We start from the raw sequence: 11336 nt of genomic DNA on the forward strand, positions 1-11336 counted from the left end.
CACGATAAGAGAAAAGCAATGAAGACACCTGGACAGGAAAGGCAATTACAAAGCTTTGAAGATCATAGAAACCCCAGAGAAAACTCCTGATATGTGGAGAAATGTGCACCTGGAAACTTTCTTGAAGAATTTCAAGGACTGTAACTTGGGACTGTTTTGAAAAGAGTTGCTGGTAGTGCTATTCTAGACATGATAATTGTTTTAACTATGTATTAAATGTAATTGGTAAATGTAAAATCATGCAAGTTTATATAATCAATATTCATATATATGAGGTTGACAAAAATTATTAGGCTTTGGTTATGTTTAACAAGGTTTTTACTTTGAATCATTAATTAAGTTTTAATGCTGTAGTTTGATGTTTTATAATTACTTTGAAGATTGTTTTAGGTTCATAAGTTTAAGTTCACATAATGATGAAGTTGGTGCCTTAAAGATAATAATAATTGCTTAAGTGGCTATCTTAAGACAAAGACATTTTCCAGGAGGTTGTTAAGCATAAAGGAAAACAGTCAACCCACCCCCTAAACCACCATTAACCTAAACTTAAAAGCTCATTAGCAATTACGCAACCATAATAATTTTAGTTGTATTAGTTTTATTTCATTATGTTTAGTTCACTTTATATGTTTATTCAGAGTAAAGATTAGTATTATGTATTTTCACAGTAAGTCACTTTCATAGTTATTCTTTAAATGTTAGCCACTGTTTTTTGGTCAAGTTAATAGGTTTCAAATTTCTACTATCACTAGGTATGATTTATGGTTTTGTTTTGGTGATTTTAAGGCTTTTTTAATTAGACAAGTGATGTGTAACAGAAATCAAAGTAAGCCTTGTAGATTAAGTGATGCATTATGTTTAGTTTAAGTAAAACTCCTTTTAAACTTATCTTAAGACTCATTAACTGAAAGTAGTTAGTGTTTTTGGCTTGTTTGTTGCTTCTAAGACCACAAGATGGCGATAACTTCTAAAGGATGATGTGCGTAAAGTAATTTTCTTTGTCCTTTCCCTTACACAAATGAATAGTATAAAAGCTCTCTGTTAATTAACAATAAATGGCATCTGTCCTGCAACAGAGTCAGGTGTCCAAAGTGCATTCTTTCACCTACGCCGTTCACACCTTCGGGGTACCCTAGACCCGGCAGGAGCAGGACTCCTGCAGTGAGGAGCTGAAGGGCCCAGCAGGAAGAGAAGAAGGTTGCAGACACCAGCTCTGTAGACGTGTTTTGCTGTTTGTCTTCAACTGGGTGGAATCAAAGAGAAGTTATGGCCTGAGGTGCTCAGTTCTTAGGATTTGCAATTTCTATTTTTTTTCGACAATGTACAGGGAAAAATTTTTAAGCAGTTGGCTTAATTGTAAAGGAACTTCAGTCCCAGTATTTTTATTAATCAAGGTATCCCTGTGATAATTGATAACACTTCCAGAGAACTGTAGCATTGTACAATTAATTATATATTTTCAGCTACAATGGGCATTTATGGGCTAATGTGAGTACCTAATCACTGTATATAGCTTTATTTATATAGCAAATGAGATTTTACTGCCTATGAAGAAAAGAACTTGTGTGGTATATCCATACAACAGAATATCATCATCCAGCAACAAAGTGAAATGAAGTAGTGATACATATTGTAATATGATTGAACCTTTTATATTACATATTGTAATATGAAAGAAACCAGCCACCAAGACCACATATTGTGTTATTTCATTCATATGAGATGTCCAAAATGGACAAGCCTATAAAGACAGAAAATCAATGAGTGGTTGCCCAGGGCTAAGGGAGGCAGGGAAACGGGGAGTGACTGCTATGGAGATGAGGTTTCTTGGGGGGATGGAAGTGTTCTAACACTGATAGTGGTGGTCGGGTGTGGTAGCTCAACCTGTAATCCCAGCACTTTGGGAGGCCGAGGCTAGAGGATTGCCTCAGTCCAGATTGCCTGAGTTCAAGACCAGCCTGGGCAATTTAATGAGATCTCATCTCTACAGTAAGTCACAAAAACTAGCGGGGCATGGTGGCATGCATCTGTAGTTCCAGCTACTTGGAAGGCTGAGGCGGAAGGATAGCCTGGGCCCAGCAAGTTGAGGCTGTGGCAGCTGTGAGCATGCCACTGCACTTCCACCTGGGTGACAGAGTGAGACTCCAACTCGAAAGAAAGAAAGAAAGAAAGAAAGAAAGAAAGAAAGAAAGAAAGAAAGAAAGAAAGAAAGAAAGAAAGAAAGAAAGAATGAAAAAGAAAAACTGGTAATGGTGATGGTGTGGCACAACTTTGTGAACATTCTGAAAACTGCTGAACTCCACACTTTAAGTGAATAAATGATGCGGTCTATGAATTACACCTCCATGAAGCTGTTAAAAAGAAAAACAAAAGAACTGAGTTTATACTGTGGAAGTGGGCCCTCTTCTCTCTGTCTTTTGCCGCGATTCCCCCAGTGCCAGCTTTTTGGTGCAGGTGGCACTTCTGGGGCAGCGGTGCAGGTATGCTGGCTGTGCAGCCTCGCTTTGTCCAGGACTTGTGAATTGCCTGAAAGAGATCAACAAACATTCACCCGAGTAACAACAAGCTTCTCATGGCAAGGCATCTTTCCCAGAGCAGGCTAATTTGAAGTGCCATCCTTTCCAGCTATTTTGTTAAAAAACAATTTGGGAAATAACACTTCCTGGCTGGACTGGCTAAATGGAGCAGCACTTTGAACAGAGCAGAATCCTGCCTCTGAGATCAGAAAACATGGATGTATTAACTGCTTAAGCCATTTCTAGTAGGTATTTTTCTTCCACGTACAATTGTGGTGTGTACTCCTCATGGCCTGCTGGGTGTGTGGTAACCCGGAATGACACCTGCATTTGTCTGTTTTTAGCAGTGTGTGTTCTACAAATTAGGTTCTGCTTTGTTTAGGGTAACAGAGCAGCCCTATAATTCATTGGTTTTAATGTAGAATACCTTCATCCTTCTCATGTCATCAAGTCCTAGAAAAATGAAAGTTAAGACAATTCAGGATAATTCTCCATATTTAGATTATACACAGTTTCCATTCCAGTCATTCTGCCTACATGGCCTGTTGCATATAAAAAGTTGATACAGTTCTAATGAAATTTGAAGTCTGAGATACTTGTATCCTTGGAAGGTTTTCAAGCCCTTTATTTATTTTATTTTTTTGAAAGCAGGATTTATTGAGAGTACAGAAAAGTTCCCACAGTGGGAGGGGACCTGAAGGGGTTCCCCTCAAGCCCTTTAGATGGCAAAAGTTTTAAAGTTTTTGAGGTATCTTCTTTACAATGACTGCTCCTGCATTTTCAGTCTCTTCATTCTCCAGTGCTCCTGTTAGCAAATTCCCACAAATTTAGTAGCTTAAAACGATGCCCATTTATTTGTGCCCTGATCTCACAATTTTGTCAGTTAGAAGTCTGGGTACAGTGCGACTCAGCTGATTTCACAGGGTAAAGGTCAAAGTCTCCTTCCAGACCTCTGGAAATGACTTGGCTTCCAGGCTTTCAGGCTGTTGTCAGAATTCAGTTCCACATGGCTGTGGGATTGAGTTTCCATTTCCTTGCTGGCTGTTGGCTGGAGGCTGTTCCAGTCTCCAGAGGCCACCTGCATGCTGTGACTTGTGGCTCGCTTGCTCCATCTCAAAGCCAGGAGCAGCAGGTGGAAGTTCTTGGCTTCAAGTCTCTTCCCTTTCTCCCTTTCTCCCTCATCTCACTAACTCTTCCACCTTTAAGGACTTGGGTGATTATGCTGGTTCCACCTGGATAATCCAGAATAATCTCTCTATTTAATTTAATTTATTTTTTTGTGTGTATCAGAGTCTCATTCTGTTGCCCAGACTGGAGTGCAGTGGTATGATCACAGCTCACCTCAGCCTCAGATTCCCAGGCTCAGCGGATCCCCTAACCCCCTCTCCTGAGTAGCTGGGATGAGGTCTCACTTTGTTGCCTAGACTGAATCTCTCTATTTTAAAGTCTGACTAGTAACCTTAATTTCATCAGCTAAGTCCCTTTACTGAGGTATCTGTATTAGTGTTTGAATAACCAGGGGGTGAGAATCTTGGGGGATACCTTTAGAATTCTGCCTATCACAGAAAGATATAATTGAATTCTAACAGTAAGAAAATTAACCCCTGTGGCGGGGTCCGGCCATCGCCCCCAGGCTGCTGTCCTGCTGCATCTCCTTCAGCGCGAGCCACCAGCTGCACAGCAAATATCTGAGTGGAGAAGAAAACCGTTTGGGAAATGCAGCCATACAAATGGCCATGGGCACAATTATACAGCTGTGGTGACAATACATGGAGAGATTGATCCTGCCACAGGAATGGTTATGAGTTTGGTCAACCTCAAAAGATATATGGAGGAGGCAATTATGCAGCCCCTTGGTCATGAGAATCTGGATATGGATGTGCTGTACTTTGCAGATGTTGCAAGCATGACTGAAAATCTAGCTGTATATATCTGAGAAAACCTCCAGAAACTTCTTCCTATGGGATTTCTTCATAAAGTAAAAGTAAATGAAGCTGACAATAGTATTGTAGTCTATAGAGGAGAATAGCTCTTAGGAGTTAATGTTGTGGAAAGACTAATTTCTTTCCATATTTGAAAAAGATCATTATCCCCTTGGAGCATCAAGAGGTTATTGTGCCTCCCTTCACATTGAGCTCTAGAGTGTCTCTTTATTGAAATCATTGTGAGACCCGTTATAAATTTGAATCTATTTGAAACCAAACTTGTAATATATCCAGAACATCATTTAGAGAGTCATTTATCTATAAATTAAACATCACTTCATTTTCAGTAAAGAAAAGAAAGAAAGAAAGAAAGAAAATTAATCTCTTCCTAAGATATTATGTTTCTTTCCCATAGCATTAGGTTTAAAGATGATACTGAAGAAGAGATTTTATGACAGAGCTATTGTTGTATTAGTCCTTCTGGCAATAACTATGAAAGGACTCTTGGACAGTTATTTTAAAAAGGAAAATGAAAATAGCTGTAGAGCAATCACACTTGGAAAATATTTTATGAACCCTAAGAAAAGGTTCTTTAAAATACAACCTCCTTCCTTCTGTTCGTTACTATAATTTAAATTGTTGCTCTTTAACCCTTAAAGAAGACAATGCTTGTTTTTGCTTTAATGTACCAACTTACGTTTTTCAATCATACTTAACAGAACTAAGTGTGACTCCAATGAAGACAGGGCCTGTCTTTTGTTATTGTTACTGTTTTTTAAACTTTGCTGTCTTTTATTCTGCGCATATACTCAGGATGTACAAAATTCTGCAATATAGTACAGGTTTTTACATATATTCAAAATATTCGTAACCACCCCGAGATACTGAACTCCAGTAGCTCACACGAAACACACAGTCCTCCCTCCTTCAGGTTCTTGTATTCCTTCCTTTTCCTCCACAGTCTCTTTTGTGTGAAGAAGACCCTTGCCACCCCCATTTCTGCTATCAGCTTCCTTCTGACGAAGTCCTCTCCCTCCTGGCCCCTCCCTCCACCCCATCCTCATTCAGCCCAGATCCCCTGATCTGTTGCTTTGACTGTTCTTCCTGCTCGCTTACCATCTCTGGCTCCTGTGACCTTCCTTCCCTCCTGCCCTGAGACACCCACCCTTTCTTCTGCAGTCTCACCCTTCTTTGCCCTCTGCTTTCCCTGAGACTGCAGCTTCTCCCACTTCTCATCTTAGACAGTCTTCTTGGGTAGCTGTCCTTGCACATGGCCTCTGCTACAACCCAAACACGAGTGGGTTTCCCCTCTGTTATCAGCCCACATCTCTCCCCAGCATTTCAGTTCTGCATTTCCCTCTGCTTGTTTGATATCTAGCTCTGGCCAGCACTTCATAGACAACATATCCAAACCTAAACTCCCACCCACCAAACTGGCCTCTTTTCATGAGTGATAGTCTCCAGGACACAAGAAAGAAATAGACCCGAGTCCTTCTAGACACTCCCTCTTTCCTTACCCTCATGTTTAACACCTCAGCAAGTCCTAGAGAGTGCAGCTCCCAAATAACCTTTTTTTTTTTTTGAGTTGGGGTCTCCCTCTGTTGCTCAGGTTCGAGTGCAATGGTACAACAGCCCACAGCTGCCTCAACATCCTGGGCTCAGGTGATCAGTGATCCTTCCACTTCAGTCTCCAAGTAGCAGGGACAACAGGCACATGCCGCCAGCTAATTTTTTTTTTTTTTAAGAGAAGTGGTTGCTCAGGCTGGTATTAAACTCTTGCACTCAAGCAATCTTCCAGCCTTGGCCTCCCAAAGTGCTGGGATTACAGGTGTGAGCCACTGCGCCTGACCTCCAGATAAATTTTTGAACCTACGATCTCCTCTTCATTCTTCTGCTGATACTGTAGTTGAGATCCTTCTTTTGTCTAAACAGACCCACTGTAATAGCCTCATCTGCCCTCTTCAGATCCATCCTCCACATTGCTTCCAGAGTGATCTTCCCTGAAGGGTAAATTTGATCAGGTCTCCCTGCTGGTGAAATCCTTCAGTGGCTTCCCCTAGGCCTTAAGAGACCAGGCCCCTCCCTATCCATCCCTGCCACTCCCACCTCATGTACCATCTCAGGCCCTGTTTGCTGTAGCAGCCCTGAAAAGCTTCCAGTCATGTGTGTTAACCTGTCCACCCCACCTTTTCCTCTTGACCCCAGAATGCCCTTCCCCCATTCACCCTGCAGACTATTCACGGGTTTATTATCTCTTTTCTTACTTGCCCTTTAAGTCTCAACTCAAAGAATAAGTGACCTTTCAGCAATCCCTTTCTCACACCCCCACTCCTGCCCTCTGAACCTCTTCTGTGCTGCAGACTATGAGTACATGATGTTCAGTACAGCACTTAGGAGACTGAATGCGTTAGTGGCTTTGTTATCTTTCCTCCATCCCAGACTGTGATCTTCTTGAGAGCTGAAATGTCAGTTTTCTCTCTCCACCCTTGGTTCCTAGGCCAGAGCAGATGATAAATAAATATTTGCTTAATGAATAAATAAACTCTTGCAGAGACACAGTTTTATGAAGCTGATTACATAAACTAATTCCCTATGTGAAAGAATATGTGTACCCTATGAGTAAAATGGTATAGTTGAGCTTATGATAGAATCATTTCTCTCCTTCCACTCCTCCCTGCTCCTAACTTTATTCCCACTGATGTTTTTTATTTCAGTGGCCACGCCCCTGACTTCTAGAGTTGTGTCTTTAAAACTGCACACATCCTGGAAGGTGCATAAGATGCTTCACTTGGGTACCAGAATACATTATTTGAAATTGCATTTTTTAATATATTTTTTGGGAAGTATGTTAATTCTATTTTTTTTTTTTAAGTTCCCTGAATATTTCCTGGAGGAAGGTGAAGTTCTAAATTTGGGGGTTGAGGTGGCAGGGTAGAGAAGTGAGTTAGAAGGATGGTCAAATCTTTGGTTCTTTTTTGTATGCTGCTTTTTGTTTGTTTTGTTTTGTTCTGAGTCGGAGTCTCACTCTGTCGCCCAGGCTGGAATGCAGTGGCACGATCATGGCCACCACAGCCTCGGTCTGCTGGGCTCAGATGATCCTTCCTCCTCGGCCTTCTAAATAGCTGAAATCACAGGCGCGTGACACCACTCCTGGTTAATTTTTCTGACTTATTGTAGAGATGAGGTCTCACTAAGTTGCCCAGGCTTGTCTGAAATGCCTGAGCTCAGGCAATCCTCTTGCCTCCACCTCCCAAAGTGCTAGGATTACAGGAATGAGCCACTGTGCCCGGTTGTATACTACTTTTTTGAAAAATAAAATTACCTTTTAAAGAAGTTTTTAAAGATTACCTTTAATTGACATATAATAATTGTACATATTTGTGGGGTACGGTATGATATTTTGGCGCGTGTATGCAATGTGTAATAATCAAATCGGGGTAATTAGCATACCTGCCACCCCAAACATTTATCATTTCTTTGTACTGGGAATATTCAAAATCCTCTCTTCTGGCTATTTCAAAATATACAATAAACTATCATTAGCTATGGTCACCCTAAAGTGCCAGAGAACACTAAAACATATCCCTCCCAGCTAGCTGTACTCTGGAGGGGTCTGCTAGTCAGCCTCTACCTATCCCTTCCCCATTACCCTCCTCAGCCTCTGGTAACCACTATTCTACTCTCTACTCTTGCGAGATCTGCTTTTTTAGCTTCCACATATGAGTGAGGTCTTGTGGTACTTATCTTCCTGTGCCTGGCTATTTCACTTAACGCAATGTCCTCCAAGCTTATCCATGGTGCCACAAATGACAGGATTTCATTCTTTTTTATGGCTGAATAGTATTCTATTATGTATATATACTACATTTTCTTTATCCATTCATCTGTTAATGGACATTTTCAGGCTGATTCCATGTCTCTGCTATTGTGAACAGTGCTGCAATAAACATGGGAGTGCAGATAACTCTGACATACTAACTTCATTTCCTTTGGATATACACCCAGTAGTGGGACTGCTGGATCATATGGTAGCTGTATTTGTAATTTTCTGAGGAACCTCCATACTGTTTTCCATAATGACTGTACTAATTTACGTTCCCACCAGCAGTGTATGAGTTCCCTTTTTTCTGCATCTCTGCTAGCATATGGTACTTTCTTTTGTCTTTTTTATAATAGCTTTTTAACTTGGGTGAGATGATCTCTCATTGTGGTCTTGATTTGCATTTCCCTGATTAACGATGTCAGGCATTTTTTCTTATACCTGTTGGCCATTTGTATGTCTTCCTTTGAGGAATGTCTATTCAGATCATTTGCCTATCTTATATACTTTTAAAATATCTTACAATGTCTATTTTTGTGAGAATAATTGATGATTTTCTGTATTTTGGTTTACTATTATGATACACATTCTCCTTGAAAAGCCAATTCAAAATTATTCTTACATACTTTTAGCTTCTATTTTTGTATAAGATACAATATACACATAATATATTAGTATAGGTATAAATGTATATAGAATATAAATAAGTAAATAAGCTTATGTTAGGAATTTGTGCTTAGAACTATTTTTCTGAGAGGATTGTACATCAAAAAAATTTGGAGACCACCACTCTAAATAATAGACTTTTACCTCTATTTCTTGATTTATCAAGTGTAGAGAATATTTACTGACTTGACAGCTTACAAAGAAATGAATATTTAGCTTTCTTACACTGCAATAATCTCATTATGAGGAGATTTCATTGTATGACAGTTGTAGTTCTAATTTTACTTCTGTTGCTTAACTTGATAACTTTAGAAATAACAGTTTTATTTCTTTGTTTCTTTATTTCAATAACTTTAGGGGGTACAGATAGCTTTTGGTTACATGGATGCATTGTATAGTGGCAAAGAAGTCTGGGCTTTAAGTGTACCCACCACCACCACCTGTACACATTATACCTGATAGATGATTTTTCATCCCTCTTCTCCTTCCCATCCTCCCCCTTCTAAGTCTCCAATGTCCATTATATCATTTTCTATACCTTTGCAGATCCTTAGTTTAGCTCCCACTTTTTTGTTTGTTTGTTTGTTTTGAGTCAGAATCTCACTTTGTTGCCCAGGCACCCAGACACGCTCCTGGCCACCGCAGCCTCGACCTGCTGGGCTCAGGCGATCCTTCAACCCCAGCCTTCCGAGTAGCTGGAACTACAGATGCACGCCACCATGCCCGGCTAGTTTTTTTGATTTTTTTTTTTGTAGAGACAAGGTCTCACCAAGTTGCCCAGGCTGGTCTCAAACCCTCGGGCTCAAGCAATCCTTTCGCCTCACCTCCCAAAGTGCTAGGATTACAGGCTGAGCCACCGCGCTTGACCTAGCTCCCACTTACAAGTGAGAACATGAGGTATTTGATTTTCTGTTTCTACGTTAATTCACTTAGGATGCTGTTCTCCAATTCCATCCAAATTGCCGCAAATGGCATTATTTCATTTTTTTTAACAGCTGAACAGTGTGTATATATGCATTTTCCATGGTGTGTATATATGTATTTTCATTATCCACTGATCAGTTGATGGGCATTTGGGTTGACTCCACATTTTTGCAATTGGGAATTGTGCTGCAATGAACGAGTGAACGCAGGTGTCTTTTTTTGTATAACGACCTCAGACATAACAACTCTGCATCTTATTTCATCTACTTTTGACAGTCTTTCTTGACTTTCTCCTTTCTAAGAAGGAGCATTAGAATATGTGTTCCTTTTTCTACCTCTTTTTCCCTCTCTTCTATTTCCCACTTTCCCTCACATACTCTTTTATGTTGTCAAAGTTGAAAGCATTTATATTTTTTCCTATTATACAGTCAAGTCTTCATATAAATTGAATCTAAAAGATGAAAACTATAAATAGTATTGTATTTTGTTTTGCATTATTATGACTTATTAATTCTTCCCTAAAAGAAAATCTTCTTTATGCACCTGAGACCCATGGACTCAGGTTTTAGTTTTGATTTTAGTTATTTTCCCTTTGTCATGGGAAACAAATAGAATTAACAGACCTCAACAATTGCTCCTTGTTATTTAGCACATTCTGCAAGGATTTGTACATTCTCAGAAGTGCGACCGTATTCTGACAATAGGGAAAAATAACAAACAAGTGACATTTGTAAATTCCCTATAAAAAGTCCCTTGTACTTAGAAATCATGCTTCCTTTTAGATGTTTCTGTTAAATAATAATTATTTAAAACCGAGCCTTTGAGATCCCTAATGAAGTAACAGATGTGATTTGAAATCAACATGGGCCACAGATTCTCCTCTGAGCAGTCAATATATACTAACTGTATTTTGGAAGAGTTACCTGGTTTTATCAGCTGCAGGAAGTGGACATTTCCTCTGTCATCTGTCCCCCAAATTCAAGTGAACTGAGCTAGTTCTGAAGTGCTAGATGATTCAAAAAATGAAAATTGCTCTCACTTTGAGGGAGAGCATTGTAGGTAGGGACTGGGTATCTTATGGTGCTGTGTTTATAGAAATTAGAAGGAGAGTGAAACTCTTTGACCAGTCTTTCTCTTAGGGTCCTGACATGTAAGTCTTGAGACTAAACATAACAAAGTTAGTACTTGCCTAGGATGAAGGATATTTCTAATTTTAGTACCTACTAAAATATGATTTTATACATATTACTTAGTGCAGAGTCAACTTGGCTGTTAAGATTACATTTCTTCCCACCAGGGTCAAGGTAATGACCCTGGGCTCTTAAGAGTTCAACAGTAGCCAGGCTCGGTGGCTCAGCCTGTAATCCCGCCCCTTTGGGTGGCTGAGGTGAGTGGATTGCCTGAGCTCGCGCGGGTTCGAGACCCGCCTGGGAAGCGAGACCTCATCTCTACAATAAATCAGAAAATCAGCCGGGCGTGGTAGCG

Source organism: Carlito syrichta, unplaced genomic scaffold (genome assembly GCF_000164805.1).
Source record: "Carlito syrichta isolate Samal-C Ts95f unplaced genomic scaffold, Tarsius_syrichta-2.0.1 Scaffold316491, whole genome shotgun sequence".
Taxonomy (NCBI): Eukaryota; Metazoa; Chordata; class Mammalia; order Primates; family Tarsiidae; genus Carlito; species Carlito syrichta.